Genomic DNA, 17194 nt, shown 5'->3' on the forward strand with positions numbered 1-17194 from the left:
AGTTCTGGCATTCTTTCTTTCTCGTGCGGTCTCCCATGAAGAAGAAAAGCCCCATCATCTCTGAAACCGTCCTTCGAGCAACCCCTGTCCTGCCCAGAGCCTCTCCACCATGGGGCCAAAGGGGCAAAGAAGCCCACATTCCTCAGCCTCCCCACGCAGCGCATGTGCACTATACTGTAGGAATGTGTCTGAGAGAAAATGGTCACGTGAGCCAGCCTCCCTACTATGAGAGATTAGATTAAGGGCAAAACAGGTGGTAGAAAATGGAATTAGGACATGGGAAAAACGGGAACTGAGAAGGTAGAAAACATGTTGTGCTAATGACTAAGTAATTTACTATGTGAATTCTTGTAACCAATCTGATCTGTGAATGAACTGCATGGACAGCGCGTGAAAAGAGACTGTAAGCCAATCATATAGCTGCCGCTAGCGCGTGCTCTTATTGCCTGTCTATATATACTCTGTGAAAACTTGAATAAAGGGAGAACGATCATACTCATATTGAGACTCCATCGTTACTCCGGGTCCGTCTCCCACTCCGACATCCTCCGACATCTGGTAGCAGAGGATGGTTCAGCGCGACTGAGTTCTCCGAGACTGCGGTAAGCAGCTAGAGGAGGGGAGTGGGAAACTTCGGCTGGGAGACGTGCTGCTTGGGCGCATCAGCGGGAGCAGACAACGGCGTGAGGTCGCTCCTCACCTCCCAGGCGCAGCTATGGAAACAGAAGCTGCGGCCACACTACTCGCTGGGATCCTCTCTAAGGGAGGGATTGAAACACCAGCGAAACTGTTGCTCAAACTGATTAAGCCGGGGCAGGAGATGGGGCAACAAGTAACAAAAGAAGAAGGGGCTATATTAAGACTTCTCCTGCATATCCTCTCTAAGAGAGGGGTGAAATACGATGAGCGTATGCTCCGAAGGTTGTTAACCTGGTGCAGAGAGAACGGATTTGCACCAGAGCCCCAGACAGCTTTTAAACCAGAAATATGGGAGGCTGTTGGGAAAAAACTGTGGGAAATGATAAGTAAAGGAGACAAAGAGGCATCACCGTTAGCGACGACGTGGTGGTTGGTGTTATCGACCTTACAAGATATGAACGCGGAGCGAGCCACAGCAGCCGGGGCTTTTGCAGCATTACAACCCATGGGAGGGGGATCGAACAGGCCAGGTCCGAAGGTCCGGGACGATCCCCTGCTGATCCCCTCTGCTCCACCTGAGGCCGATGGAGGAGGCAGAATGTCAGCAGAGAAGGACAGAGCCGGAGCTGTTTGCTCCTGACATTGCCCGCCTCGCCCCCTCCCCTCCCCAGTCGTCTCCCTGAGATAGAAGTGCTGGTTTTGTATGTCTGCTGTGTAAGTGTGTGTGGGCGCCAGCTTATACCTGCTGATCAGCATGTGTGCTACTGTTTGCTTTTTGTTGTGTGCAGTGTCGTTAGGTGACTCCACTTGAGCAAGTGTTCTGCCCGGTGTGGTACTGTTTTCGTATGCATCTAGGGCTGACACTCCATCAAGTGAAGAAGTTTGTATATACACAGTGTTTAGACGTAAGGCGAGCGCACCCCAGGTAGATACACCAGGATGGGCTGTAGAACCGATGGAAGTCCTGAAATATTGGGGGAGTTTTCATGAGCCGACACGTTTACACTCTCGGGAACGGCTTGCCCATGCAGGGCGTATCGCTGGTTGTTTGTTGTTTGTCTATAAGGTCATGGTTGATTGGGAAAAGGAGTCGAGCCAAAATCTATAGGATGCTCTGTATGAAAATGAGAAACTTAAGGAAAAATGAGAAACTGAGCTCTTGTTGCAAAGGCAGACTTTTATGTCAGTCGTAAGTGATGGGAAAAAAAAAAAAAGAAAAAAAAAAAAAAAAAAGAAACCAAACAGGAACAATTAGATGGGAAATGTGCCACGTTAGCACAAAAGTATGCCTTACACATTACGAGAAAGCATCAGAAAAAGAGAAATAGGACACCTGGTTCAAAGCAGTACCATAGAGATATGTTTTTGGTTTTTTCCTATGTGTCTATGTTATTGCATGCCTTAGTAGATTGCTCTGTGTTATACCCTGCGAGACTAAAATGAACCCAGCAGAAGCGGTCTCTTGAGCAAGGGGGTGGAATATGGGAAAGCAACGGAAAATCGGCGAGGAGGACTGTAAATACACTCAAGGGACTCGCACCTGGGTGCTGGAAAACACAGATATCACACCAATTGTTATTCAGTCTCGGGTGCTGGCAAGAAAAACATTTGGATGACATAAGCCTGTAATGGACTCACAGACACCTTATCCAGCTGCTTGGGAATCTTGGCCTGTTGTGGAAGAAGATCAAAGCACAGCACCAGCAAGAACAGGGAGTCTGCATGCGCTCTTGCTAATAAGGACTCTTTTGCTGCCAAGGATTCGTGATAACAAGGACTCTCTTGCTGCCAAGGATAAGTTTAACAATGCTACTAGTACAGCTATTTCTGAGTTATCGCTAGATGTAGATAGTATTCGATATGCGATGTTGCAAAACAGAACTGCTACTGATTTTTTGCTTTCAGCTCACAGACATGGTTGTCAAGATTTTAAAGGACTGTACTGTATGAATCTAAGTGACCACTCCACATCCATCCATGCCCAGCTGCAGGAACTGCACCGACCGAACCAGCAACTTGTGGAGACCACGGGGTGAAATCTCTTTGCTGGATGGACTTGGGGGTGGGGTTGGTTGAAGCAAATTATACTCATTGCCTGTGTGGAAGGAATTTGTCTGTTATGTTTAGTACGCTGTTTGCCGTGTTTAATAAGCATTATACGATCAGCTGTAAATGCCGCTTTGCATCGTATCCTTGTACGAGTTGTAGAATATGTTGCTCTAAAAACTATGTGTGTATCCATGAGAACCTGACCTTCACAGAAGAAGATAACAAGAAGGGATTACAACAATGTAGTCACGTATCAGACAGCTGCTGTTAGCAAAGCTGGATCATGAGTTTGGTGAGACTCGCTGCATACACTGGCCACGTGTGCAGCGACTCTGGCCTGTACTTTTCTACTCGATCCAGCGCAGGAGAGTCTGGTGGGACTCGCTGTGTGCACTGGCCATGCATGCAGCGACTCTAGCCTGTACTTCTCCACTCAATCCAGTGCAGGATATAAGGAGGCTGTCTCGGGTCAGAGAGGGGGAGACATGAGCACACTTTGAAGGTACAGGGGATGCCCTGAAGCACTGTGTCTGCCCCCCCCCCCCCGCCCCCCCCGTAAGTTTTATGTTCATTAACCCCAACAGCTCCGAAGGCATCACAGCATGTTGAAAGATAAGATATAGTCTACTACTGCTGCAAGACACATTGAACACCTTCCTACAAGAATTTCAACTTTATGCCCTGATAGGACAGTGGGATGATGCAAAGAGCCTGACTGCATTAGAGTGGGTATTTTTGTCACATACCTTTTCAAAACCAGTAACTATGATGATCGAAATGTTGCCACGATTGTTTTTCCAGGGTCGCTCATGCTGTCAGCAACCGCAATGTATTTGAAATATTACAAAAGGATTTCTCGTGGGTAAATCCAAAGAAATTGGCTTTCTGGGCTAAATTTAGGAATCTGGGTATTTATTGCCTTAGCAGGGTTCTTTTTGATTCTGTTTTTAATTGTGTTTAGTATATAACCTGCTAAGAGCGTCACAACAAGGATAACATGTCCAAATTAAAAGCGGTCAAAAATGGTTTCGATGATTGGTCAAACTCATGGGGTATAATGGGATGGTTATCAGACTTACTAAAGCAAGGGCTCATGCTACTGTTGGTTATATTATTATTGATTATGGTAGCCTCATGTGTTCTCCGCAAAGTGACTGACATGATAGAAAATGCCATGCATAAGGTCTGGCTGGCTCAAGAAGAAAAAGGGGGGATTGTAGGAATGTGTCTGAGAGAAAATGGTCACGTGAGCCAGCCTCCCTACTGTGAGAGATTGGATTAAGGGCAAAACAGGTGGTAGAAAATGGAATTAGGACATGGGAAAAACGGGAACTGAGAAGGTAGAAAACATGTTGTGCTAATGACTAAGCAATTTACTATGTGAATTCTTGTAACCAATCTGATCTGTGAATGAACTGCATGGACAGCGCGTGAAAAGAGACTGTAAGCCAATCATATAGCTGCCGCTAGCGCGTGCTCTTATTGCCTGTCTATATATACTCTGTGAAAACTTGAATAAAGGGAGAACGATCATACTCATATTGAGACTCCATCGTTACTCTGGGTCCGTCTCCCACTCCGACGTCCTCCGACACTATACGCTGAACCACAGCTGGGCAGACCTCCTCTGGGCACTCTCCAGTTCCTCCCCACTCCTCCAAAATGGGGAGCTGCACACAGGGGGACACTTTTCTTTGGGGGGCCACTCCAGTTCCCAGCACCTTCTCCTCAGGACCACTGCTCAGCACGTTAGGTCCCAGCGGGCTCTGATGCACCTTCCTCCCCCTCAGTGCAGGACCGGACACTTCTCCTTGTAAACTTCTGGAGGTTTCTCTTGGCCATATCCCAGAGTTTCTCACGGTTCCCCTGAAGTGAAGCTCCATTGCCCTGGAATGAAGATCCATTTGCTCAGCTGTCAATGTTTCTATGCTGATGGCTCACCCTGGTGGTGCTGTCTCTCACAAGATAACCTGAGGAGTTGCAGGCCACGATAGACAATTAAAGGAGGTACTAGTTCAATAAAATTTCCGACTCAAGTAGGAAGTACCGTGACAACCATCACCAAAATACCAGGGAGGGTATTGGTACGGTGCGCTGCCTGTATGGCAGACTACGTCAGTGGGAAATACAGACCTGTAGAGACACACAGAGAAAATGGATCCCTCCAGGAGCTGGTTTTACATCCTCTATCCAGAAGCCGGCCCCAGGATCTCCTCATCCCTCAGTTCCCCCCCACATAAACAAGCACACGCACACACAACTGCCAGTCTCCGGTATGGAAACACAAAACCCCTGAGGCTGGCAGGCAGCCAGCTTCCACCTCCTCTGTGCTTCCTCTTCAGGCTTGGGTTTTGTCAGCAGCTTCTTTCTCATCCACGCCGTCCTTTCTGAATGTCAAGGCGGGCCATTGTGGAGCGTGAAGAGGAGATCCTCAAGCAGCCCTCCGCACCCTGCTTCTCCGCAGGGCCGTATCCCACAGGATTCTTCCAAGCCAGTCCCCCAGCAGGCCAAAGCCTGCTCTCCAGACGTCTCCTGCTCTCGGCCTTTTTCCTGTCTCTCAGGAGCCTCAACTCTACCTTCTTAGCCCTGGCTTTTACATCCCTGACTAGCTGTTGCTTGTTTGTTGGTATGAAGTCTGGAGCAGACGTTCACCCGCCACAAAGCTGCCAGTTTCCCAGGTTGTTCTGTCCTCTCCTGTTGACGCCTCAGCTCCCAGCCGAGTCTGTCTGTCCCCAGGCAGAGCTCCCTGCATTCCTGCTGCTGCCTCACAGAACGGGCCAGAGGAATGCCACAGAAACGATCGGAGGGATGGAACCCCTCTGCTGTGAGGACGGGCTGAGAGAGTTGGGGCTGTTCCGTCTGGATCAGAGAAGGCTCCGGGGAGACCTTCTTGCGGCCTTTCGGTTGTTACTTCAGAGTCTTCCCCTCTGAGACCTGCTGTCTGCACTCTGTGTCTCTCCTTGCTTGCTCCCCTGGGGAGCTGAGAACCCGCTACTTCATGGACACTGCAGCCAAGGCTGCCACTCCATTATCACAGCCCTGATCCTTTTTTCCCTGATTGCATGTAGGAGATCCAGGTGAGCATCACCTCTGTTGGCACATCTGGCAGCTGTGCTCAGAAGCCGGCCCCAGGAACCCACAGAAACTTCTGGGTCTGTTTGAACCCTGCAGTGTCCCCTCACCCAAAAGGGCTCACCGAATCTGCTGCCCGACCCCTAGAGGATCTCCATTCCCCCAGGAAGCTCCTACGCTGAGGGCATCCCCCTCCTGATCTTAGAATCACAGAATCTTCATGGTTGGAAAAGACCTTGGAGATCATCGAGTCCAACCAAACAACCTACAATCTCTGTCACTAGAGCATGCCCTGAAGTGCCACATCTAGACATTTCTTAAACACCTCTAGGGATGGTGACTCAACCCCCTCCCTGGGCAGGCTGTTCCAGTGCCTGACCACTCTTGCAGTAAAGTCATTCTTCCTAATATCTAACCTAAACCTCCCCTGCCGCAAGTTCAGGCCATTTCCTCTGGTCCTGTCATTATTCCCCTGGGAGAAGAGGCCAACCCCCACCTCTCTCCACCCTCCTTTCAGGGAGTTGTAGAGGGCAATGAGGTCTCCCCTCAGCCTCCTCTTCTCCAAGCTAAACATGCCCAGCTCCCGCAGCCTCTCCTCATATGCCCCGGTCTCCAGACCCCTCACCAGCCTGGTAGCTCTCCTCTGGACACGCTCCAGCACCTCAATGTCCCTCTTGTGCAGAGGGGCCCAGAACTGAACACAGCACTCGAGGTGGGGCCTCACCAGTGCCCAGTACAGAGGCACCATCACTTCCCTGCTCCTGCTGGCCACGCTATTCCTGATAGAAGCCAGAATGCTGTTGGCCCTCTTGGCCACCTGGGCACACTGCTGGCTCATGTTAAGCTGGCCGTCCACCAGCACCCCCAGGTCCTTTTCTGCCGGGCAGCTTTCCAGCCACTCTGCCCCAAGCCTGTAGCGTTGCTGTGGGTTGTTGTGACCGAAATGCAGGACCCGGCACTTGGCCTTATTAAACCTCATAGAGTTGGCCTTGGCCCATCGATCCAGCCTGTCCAGGTCCCTCTGGAGAGCCTTCCTACCCTCAAGCAGATCAACACCCCCACCCAGTCTGGTGTCATCTGCAAACTTACTGAGGGTGCACTCAATCCCCTCATCCACATCATTGATAAAGACATTAAACAAAGCCGGCCCCAAAACTGAGCCCTGAGGGACACCACTGGTGACCGGCCGCCAAGAGGATTTCACCCCATTGTGATAAATGATTTAATCGCAAACAGGATTCCAATTAGAATTTATAATTTATTAAAGGAACAAAGGCAAGCAAACAGCGCTGGGTGTGCCGGGGGTCTCTGCCCAACCAAGACACACACCTTACAGACCCCATTTTTGGTTTATATCTCCTATACTAATACATATTCATAACTGCCTCTAAAATGGTTGGCCCTTGCCAAAAATGCGCAGACCTCCCCATAACCCCCCAGGTACAGGTATGGCCCTTCCATAACCCCCCTGGTAGGGGCCAGGGCCCTCCATAACCCCCCCACTACGTGTACGGCCCCCCCATAACCCCCTCCCGGTACATGCCAAGCCTCTGCACTGCCCCCCCAGTACATGCCCGGCCCCGCTGTCCCCCCAGCAGCCCCCTGTCCCCCATGGCCTTGTCACACCGCTCCCCCCATGGCTGGGGTGACAGGGGTGTGATGTTTCTGTAGGTTCCTCACCTCCAAGGAGCAGTTCCATGCCTACCTGCGGGCCCGGGCCGAGCCCAGCGGCGGGGACGAGGAGGAGGAGGAGGAGGAAGAGGAGGTCGAGGAGGAGGAGGAGGTCGGCAGCTGCCAGAGCGAGCCCCCCGCCAAACGGGTTGTAATAAATAGCCAGATCCCTTAAAGAGAAATGGCACTTACTTTATTATAGGGACAAAGTCAATAAAGCAAAAGCACAGCGCTGGGTGCGTGACTCAAGTCAGAGGCGCACCAGCTAACACTTCAACCATGTCTTATATACATTCAATATTGCATACGTATTCCCTCTTTTAGACAGAGTAATTGTTGATAAGGATTGATTATTATTAGTCCTTTTCCTCTTCTATGTGTGTGTTTCCTTCTGAATTGTTTCTGAGGATCCATGATCTTCAGTTCCCCGTTCCCATGCAGCTGTTTCCTTCTGGTAGGATCAGCTCCCTTTTCCCGTGCATGTGTTTCCTTCTGGTAGGATCGATTATCATCAGCTCCCTTCTGTGCATCTGTTTCCTTCTGTTAATCACTTGTGGAGTCTGTTGGAGAAGTTCTCTTTTGTTTCTCTCGGATGTGTTTCTTCATGATGTTTTTCTCCACAGTTGCTGTTAGTTGTTATCTTTGAGGTTTCTCATGTTTCCTAATTTACTAAAGGTTAGTTATCCTTATAAGTCAAAGATATAGCCTTGTTATTACGGCAAAAGCCAACAATACCTTCACTATTTTTCACAATTGCCCCTTTTTGTCTTTTATACTACATTTGGCTTGAGCCATAACTTTCATTTTGCTTAATCAATTTGTTTTCTTCATAGATAGATTCTGCTTCTTCCAATTGTTGTGGAGTATTTCTTATTCTCCTTAATACCATTACCTTTTTAGTTGAGCCTGAGGCTGCCAATTTTGGAGTCTTGGGCATGGGAACTACTTGCATGCTTTGGACTACTGTTATCATTAAGCGTATAAAACAAGGGATTAAGCAAGGAAGAAATAATAAACCAGCAACTGACCATAAGAGAATGTAGCCTAGTTTCTTCCACCAGCTTCCCCCAAAAACATTATTCCACCAATTATCGTTTAACATAGATTCCCATTTTTGAACCGGTACATGCGCAATTTTCCGGATTTCTTCTGTTATTTCCAATATTGCATCCCCATTATCATCTATCTTTAAACAACAATCTGAAGTGTTCCATTTTCCGCAAACGCCCCCTTCTTCCGCCAGGAAGTAGTCTAAGGCTAATCGGTTTTGGTGGATCGCAGCCCTCATTTGTTTTTGCTGTTTCATTATTAGATTTATTGCTCGAGCTGTTCTATTAGATATTATTTCTACAACCGCCTGTAGTCGGACAATGCGGTTTAACATGTAAATGGGAGTCCGGTAACCCCAGCTGCCATCTTGAGCCGAGGTGGCTGGTCCATATGCTTGGATTATCCGTTCAGGAGGCCAATCCTCTTCACCCCACCTCTGAGATCCTCCTATAATCTCTCTTTTAGTTCTTTTTAAGGACTCATATACCGGTACTCCTAAATCATCCCCTTTTGGTCCAGGCAATAAGAAAAATCCCGGCTGGATAATACCAAGGGTACAGCTACCCTTCCACTTAGAAGGTAGTTCTGAATAAGCTCTTTTTCCGCATATCCAGAATAACCCTTCAGGGGCTTTCCAAAACTCTGTCTGCATCTCCGCTATATTTTCCCAAAACTTGGATATTTCTGGGATGTTTTGATAAGGGTTTAGGACCCTTTTTTTACATTTAAAAAGTCTGGTCATACTGTCATATTCACAATTTCCTGTATTATTATTTAGGGCCCATACCCATTTTGGCTTTTCGGGGTACCACCAGGTGGAAGTCCCATTGCTGATTTGAAGTCTTTTACAAGGAGAATGTCCCGCACTCTTTAAATAATTTTTACCCTCTCTCCGTAGGCATTCTTCCCCTGTTGTGATAGAACTCAAAATCCATCCCTCAGGTCGGTCTTCTCGTGTGCTACTGGTACGATTCCATTTAAGGAGTTCCGCTGGCCCTAAACTGCTCCCTTCCCAAGGCCACTCTTCCGTCATTAAAGGCCCTCCGCAAATCCAGCCATTTGTTACATTTAATTCCCTGCTTATTCTTTCCCCCGAATCTACAAACAAATTCTTTCCTAATGTTGGGAGTCCTATTTCTTCCTCCAACTGCTTTCTGATTTTTGCATACAATTCTCCATCAAATTTTTGAGTTATTTTTTTCTTAATTTGTTCTATTTTATTTTTCACTATTTCGGCTTTTATCATATCTTGTACCCCACCTCCGTCCGATATGTCCCAATGCCTGCTTTAGTAAAGCAGAGCCATTGCTCCCCTCTAGGACAATGCACTCCTAGTCTTGTTCCGCCTATTCCTAAACTCTTCCCAACCCAGTATTCGTGTTGGTCGTATTTGCACACTGTTAACTCACGGCAGTTATAACAGCGGCTGTTGATATGCGAATGCACTGCCATCGTGCAAACCATCTTCCTATTCCAGGAGACCTGCTGGTAACACTTCATGCATTCGTTACTGGGTACTAAGGATACCGCTAATAACAGTACGAGGAGTGGAGGTCCAGTATGGCTTATACTCCTACCTCTCAGGCCTATTGGGGTGCTTCCAACAGCCGAGAAATAATTCTTCTTGGCAGCGAGTACAGTGGCCAGCCTGGTCTTGCCCTCCATCCTCTTTTGATCCGGTATCCCTGGCTCTTGTAGCAGGTAGGGTTCTTATCTCTTTTCCAAGCAAAATCGTTTTTTCCACTTAGAAACCACTGTTTCCCACCATTCTTCAGGAATTTCCCACAGAACCGGCACTAGCAATTCCCACCCACAAATCAATGTTACGATATTGGTATATCGTATCTGAGTTTGAGCCAAACTCAAATTTTGCTTCCGGCAATTTAAACAGAAGGGATGTCTTTGGGATGAATGGTAATACCAATTTTGCTTACAACCTAAGCATTCGCACTTCACCCAACTATGATGTCTAGCACAGGGATGTATCAGACAAGGTACACTACGGGGTACTGGAGGGGGCTGTAGTTCTTTCTCAAGGTTAGGATATAGCTGACTATCTTCTTTATATAAATCACGTGCAAGTGCAAACAGAGAGTTTTCAGTTTTATACAACCCTGACCCTCCTGTCTGTAACGGGAGTGCTCTTCCCCAAGGAGGATATCTAATTTTCCTTAAGGTTTGCCCCGGCCGTACCCGAAACCAACGATAAAGTTCTGGTTTCACTCCCCAAGTTTCTGTGATTTCTAAGTTATTATTCAGTTCCTCTCCCACACATCACCGCGTTGGTTGGCGTTTTAAGGTGAGTCTGGTGTCCCCGGGAGTTGAAGTCAGAGTTCAATCTCTAGGTTCTTCTACTGGTCCTTTTATTCTGCTGGCGTGAGTCCACCCTTTTTCCTTCATCCGTACTGCAGCTTCCGTAGTCAACAGCACCTGAAAGGGACCTTCCCATTGAGGAGTTAAAGATTGCTCTCTCCAAGTTTTTACTAAAACCCGTTCTCCAGTTTTAATGTTATGGATCTTAAAATCCAACAGGGTAGTTTGTGGGAGCAACCCTTTATTTCTTAGTTGTTCCAAGTTCTTTGCAAGCTGCATTACGTATTGTTTAATACTAGCCTCCCCTCCTTCATGAGTAGCCTTTTCCTGCTGTGAAGCCAAGAAGGGCAAAGCAAACATCATTTCATATGGAGAGACTCCGAGATCTGTTCTGGGTTGAGTTCGAACCCTGAGTAATGCTAAAGGGAGGCACTTGACCCATGACAGTTGAGTTTCTATCATTAATTTGGTTAAAGTCCTTTTTAAAGTCTGATTCATTCGTTCAACCCTTCCTGAGCTTTGGGGGTGCCATGGAGTGTGTAACTCCCATTGAGTGCCTAAGGCTTGAGTTCTCTGGGTGATTATTTTGGAGGTGAAATGTGTTCCCCTGTCAGAGTCTCTTCTACGAACCATTCCGTATCTAGGAATAATTTGTTCTAGCAGGATCTTTGTTACTACATTAGCCGATGTTCTAGTGACTGGAATTGACTCCACCCAATGGGTAAGATGGTCTACTAACACCAAGAGGAACTTCCACCTTTGGACTTGTGGGAGTTCTGTAAAATCCACTTGTATATTTTGAAAGGGGCGTAAGGCCAACTCCCGCCCTCCATGGGTGGGTTTTCTCATTACCTTTTTATTCACCTTTTGGCAAGTTATACACCTCTCGGTGATTTGTTTAGCTACTCCGAACACCCCTATGCATCCAGATTTTCTAAGAAAGTGATCGCAAATGGCCTGTGTTCCCCAGTGGGTTTCTCTATGCAATTCCTCCAATATTTTTCTTGCTAATGTTTTATTTACTATCTGACGCCCATCAGGTAACACCCATTTTCCTTCCGGAGTCTTTTCTCCTCCTATTCTAGTCAATTCCTTTTCTTCAGCTTCAGTGAATTGAGGAATATTACCTCGCTCCTCTTTTCTCTGTTGAACAACTAATAATTTCTCTTCCGCATTTTCAGCAGCCTCTTTCGCCTCTTGGTCAGCTGGATTATTTCCCCTTATTTCTGGTGTTAATCCTTTCTGATGCCCCTTTACATGCCCCTTTACTAGTCCTTTTGCTTTTGAAGTTAGTAATCCTCTTTCTTCCCAGATTTTTCCAAAAGTATGTACCACCCCAAATGCATATTTAGAATCTGTATAAATAGTTCCTTCCTTATGTGCTAGAAATTCTAATGCTCTTTTGAAGGCGTATAACTCACAGCTTTGAGCAGACCAATTAGATGGCAGTTTTCCTTTTTCTATAATCGTCATGTTACTCCCATCTATTATTGCATATCCAGACATTCTTTTCCCTTGTATACACCTAGATGATCCATCTATGTATATCTTTTCTCCTACCGATAAGGCTTGGTCGGTCAAATCTTCTCTGATTTTTGTCTGATAATTTATTACTTCTAAACAATCGTGTACTAGTTCCTCTTTAGGTTCCCCATATAGAAACTGGGCAGGATTTTGATTCTTATCTGTTACCAAGGTTAGGTCTTCGTTGTCTAGTAAAATGGCCTCATATTTCAACATCCTAGAATCCGTCAACCATTTATCTGCTTTCTGATTTAAGATATTCCTTACAGAGTGTGGAGTGTGAACTATTAGCTTACCCCTGAAAGTGAGTTTTCGACTTTTTTTGCACTAGTATCGAGGTAGCGGCTACCGCTTGGATGCATATTGGCCGACCTCGTCTGACTGGATCTAATAATTTTGATAAGTACGCTACCGGTTTCCTCACCCCTCCCCATTCCTGGGCCAAAATTCCATGGGCTATCCCATTTTCCACATTGACAAACAAATAGAAGGGTTTCTCTAATGATGGTAGGCTCAGAACCGGAGCTTTCATCAGTTTTGACTTTAGTTCTTCTAGTTTTTCATCGTCATTCTGTGTCCACTCTATCTTATCTTCCCCCGTCAATTTTTCGTATAAAAATTTCACCGCCCGGGTACACCCCTCGATCCATAATCCACAGTACCCTAGTAGTCCTAATAACTTCCTTACTTCTCTTCTTGTAGTTGGGGGTGGGAGGGATATTATTCCGGCAATCCTCTCGGGGTTTAATTTGCGACTTCCCTGACTTATTATATGCCCTAAGTATCGTACTTCAGGTTCTACAAATTGTAACTTTCCCTTGGAAACCCTGAAACCTTTCTCTCCTAAAAAGTTTAATAACTGAGTTGTTACTTCTCTGACTAATTTTTCCTCTTCCCCTGATATTAATAAGTCATCTACATACTGAGTGATTTGAGTTTTTGGAGGGGTGTGAAAAGATAGTAACAGCTCCTCCAGAGCCTGTCCAAACAGGTTGGGAGACTCCGTAAACCCTTGAGGGAGCTTTGTCCGTCTAAGCTGCTGTTTACGTCCGGTGTTTGGGTCCTCCCGTTCAAAAGCAAAGATATCTCGACTTTCCTCAGCCAGGGGACATGCCCAAAACGCATCTTTTAAATCCACTACACTAAACCAGCTGTGTTCCGGGGGAACTTTGCTCAGAAGGGTATAAGGGTTTGGTACAACAGGGTACCGAGCCAAAGTTCTCTTATTCACCTCCCGTAAGTCTTGCACCAACCTATACGTCCCGTCAGGTTTCTTTACAGGTAGGATAGGAGCGTTATGAGGAGACATACAGGGTTCGAGGGTCCCATCAGAGATGAGTCCTTCAATTACCGGCTGGAGGCGTTTTTTTCCCTCCATTGCAATGGGGAACTGCCTGACTTGGGTGGGGTGATTTTCCCTTTCTATAGAAACTTTGCTTGGTTGGATATTCAGACCTCCTCTGTTACCAGCCACAGCCCAAACTTGCTGATTAATTTTGGATTCATCCTCCTGACTTAATCTTAGTAGTTTTGCAATCATTTTCCCCTCCTCGGGGATTACTCCAACCCCCAGCTGGATCTGCAAGTCTCTTCCCAACAGATTACACCCAGCTCCAGGCACTAGCAAAATATTCCCTACACCTATTTTGTCATTACCTTCAAAAACCATCTGCTTGATCACCGGGGCTTTAAAATTTTCCCCGTTTGCTCCCGTTACATTAATTACTTCTTTACTTATAACGCATCCTTTCGGTATGTTACAAACGCAAGTTCGCTCAGCTCCTGTATCTACTAGAAATTCTAATACCTCCTCCTGGGGCCCACTCTTAGGTTTATCAAGGGCTCAAGGTGATAGCTATCCTCCAGGAGGTAGAGCCCCTGACACCCCTAATCCTCAATTTCTCTAAACAGTTTCCGATCTTTATCCCTTTGAGGACATTCCTTCTTAAAATGCCCAAGTTTCCCACAATGGAAACATCCACCTCCTTCATTCCTTTTCTCAGTTCCCGATGGTCCCCTTCTGGGAGGGATCTGGTTCCCTCTAAAAGTCTCCTCCCGCCTCTCAGGATTCCGTCCCATCCCCCCCATCACCCTGGGATTTTTCTGAATATTTCCTTCCCTCACGGTGGCTACTATGATTTTAGCTTTTGCTTAACCTTCTCCTCATCTCTTCGTACATATACTTTCTGAGCTTCCCTCAGTAATTCTTTCAGGCCCCGATCCTGCCAGTCCTCTAGTTTCTCTTAATTTTCTCCGAATGTCTGGCCAGGCGTGTGTAACAACTGGAACTCTCAGCCATGTTTGCCCCGCGGGACTCTCTGAATCTCTTCCTGAGCACTGCCTCATGTCAGGTCGCAGCGTTTCAGGCCATTCGGTCGGGGTTTCCTCCCTTCCCTGCTGCCCATCAAATGCTTCGGTTACATTCTGCCCTCTAGGAGCGGCTTCTTTTAAACCTTTAATAATTACATTTCCATAATCACTCATGTTCCTGCGACCCTCTACATCATTTTGATTCCAATTTGGGTGTACTATTGGCATCTTCTGGTCCCCAGGTGGGCCTTGCTGATTTTCCCTTTCCCAAATTCTCATCCCAGCTGTTCTAATCCTTTGCCGTTCTTCAGGAGAAAATGTTATACGTATTATTGACTGCATTTCCTCCCAGGTATAAATATTAGGGCCTAGGAATTGGTCTAATTTTTCTGATAGGCCTATTGGATCTTCCAGTAACCCGTTTAATTCCTTTTTAAAGTTCCTGACTTCAGTGGGAGTCAAAGGAACGTTTACAAATCCTATCCCCCCTTGTGCTCCCCCCAGGGGTACTTCCCTTAAGGGGAATAAACTAACTCCTGGGCTTTCCTGCACCGTGTCTTGGTCTTCCGATTCCTTGACTTTAAGAGAAGGTTTCCGCCGTAACCTAGGAGAGTTTGGAAGTGATACTTTTTCAATGAACCTCTGAGACCTGTCCGACCTTCTCCTAGCACCAGGTGTCAGCTCTTTTCCAGGAGAAGGGGGGGCTGTTGGAGGGAGGCGGTAGGGAGGGGGCAAAACTTCCAGAGGATCCCACCGCTTCTCCTTTCCTTCCCTTGAGATCTCAGCTATTTTAAAGGTACTAACTCCTTTTGGCCAAGTCTCCCCTTTCCAGCAGGACGCGTATTCCCTCTCCTCTGGGCTGAAGGATTCTTTAGAGTCTACACAAAGGTTTAAAGCCTGGCACATCCACCCTTCAAAGGGCCCATATCTAGGCCAATACAAACGGTCTGCTCGTAGAGGTTCCTTTGTCCATTCTATCATATAACACTGAATCATTTTAACTTTAGCCTTATTTTTAGTAGCCGGATCAATATTCCAATTAGCCAATTTTATCCCCAAAGGACTGTCTTGGGGTATATCTGCCGGCACTTTCCCGCTCCCCTTTTCCCTGGGGCTGTCTTCCGCTCACCACAGCAGTCAAGCACCCAATTTTCCCGGGGCTGTCTTTCACTCAATCTCTGACGCTTCGTCTCTTCACCGGCCAATTCCCTCGCGGGAGATTGGAACCGCGCTTAGAAAGACTCCACACTCGCTCCCCAGATCCGGACTGTCCGGTCCGAGTTCCACACACGCAGCAATCAAGCCCCAAACCCGCCCAACCAAGCAGTACTTACAGTCCTGTTTTCTTGCCTGGGTCTTCGTGCACAAGAATTATGGGCTACCGCGGGTTTTCCTGGGGAGTCTTGCCCCTTTTGCTTTATGAGTCCCTCCTCTCGTGGCATTATCAGCTTGGAGTCTCAACAGGCACCAGGAAGTCCTGTGAGCAGGCCGCTGAAATCGGTGGGGTGCACCTCCTGCTCGGGGTCTCCGAGCCCACTGGGACCAAGTGAATTCTCCCGGACGAGCCCCCAAATTGTAATAAATAGCCAGATCCCTTAAAGAGAAATGGCACTTATTTTATTATAGGGACAAAGTCAATAAAGCAAAAGCACAGCGCTGGGTGCGTGACTCAAGTCAGAAGCACACCAGCTAACACTTCAACCATGTCTTATATACATTCAATATTGCATACATATTCCCTCTTTTAGACAGAGTAATTGTTGATAAGGATTGATTATTATTAGTCCTTTTCCTCTTCTATGTGTGTGTTTCCTTCTGAATTGTTTCTGAGGATCCATGATCTTCAGTTCCCCGTTCCCATGCAGCTGTTTCCTTCTGGTAGGATCAGCTCCCTTTTCCCGTGCATGTGTTTCCTTCTGGTAGGATCGATTATCATCAGCTCCCTTCTCCTCTGCATCTGTTTCCTTCTCTTAATCACTTGTGGAGTCTTTTGGAGAAGTTCTCTTTTGTTTCTCTCGGATGTGTTTCTTCATGATGTTTTTCTCCACAGTTGCTGTTAGTTGTTATCTTTGAGGTTTCTCATGTTTCCTAATTTACTAAAGGTTAGTTATCCTTATAAGTCAAAGATTTATAGCCTTGTTATTACGGCGAAAGCCAACAATACCTTCACTATTTTTCACAGCGGCTTAACAGGATTCGGTCGCCGCCAGTTAAGCATACTCGCCACAAGGATTCAGTTTCAGTGTCAGCGGGGTTTCTGCTATATCTCTCTTGGAAATTTGTCCCTTGCAGCGGACCCCAGGGACTGGTTCGCGTGGTATGCCGTGGATTAGCACCCCGAGGTCCCGCAGTTCCTTCTGTTTTAACAATGGGTCTGGCTTCATATTCGGGAGGATTTGTGGGGAAAAAAGGAACGTCTTCTTCTGACTCGCTATCATCGGGATCCTCCCAAATGATTCCATCCCAATCTTCAGGGGATACTATCAGTTTCCTAATCTGTACAGTGTCAGGGGGGTGGGGAGCCTGCATAAGCATCATTTCGACCTTTTCTCCCCATTTCCACCTT

At 47.0% G+C, this 17194-nt stretch overlaps 1 long non-coding RNA gene across 1 annotated transcript; it reads left to right on the plus strand.

Moving 5' to 3' along the window:
* Nucleotides 1-381: 381 nt before the first annotated feature.
* LOC134526037 (uncharacterized) lies at nt 382-4223 on the plus strand. Its single transcript, XR_010073879.1, has 2 exons — nt 382-602; nt 2545-4223. It is a non-coding gene; the product is annotated as an uncharacterized LOC134526037 (long non-coding RNA).
* Nucleotides 4224-17194: the final 12971 nt, after the last annotated feature.

The sequence above is a fragment of the Chroicocephalus ridibundus genome, chromosome 21 (genome assembly GCF_963924245.1).
Source record: "Chroicocephalus ridibundus chromosome 21, bChrRid1.1, whole genome shotgun sequence".
In the NCBI taxonomy this organism is placed as follows: Eukaryota; Metazoa; Chordata; class Aves; order Charadriiformes; family Laridae; genus Chroicocephalus; species Chroicocephalus ridibundus.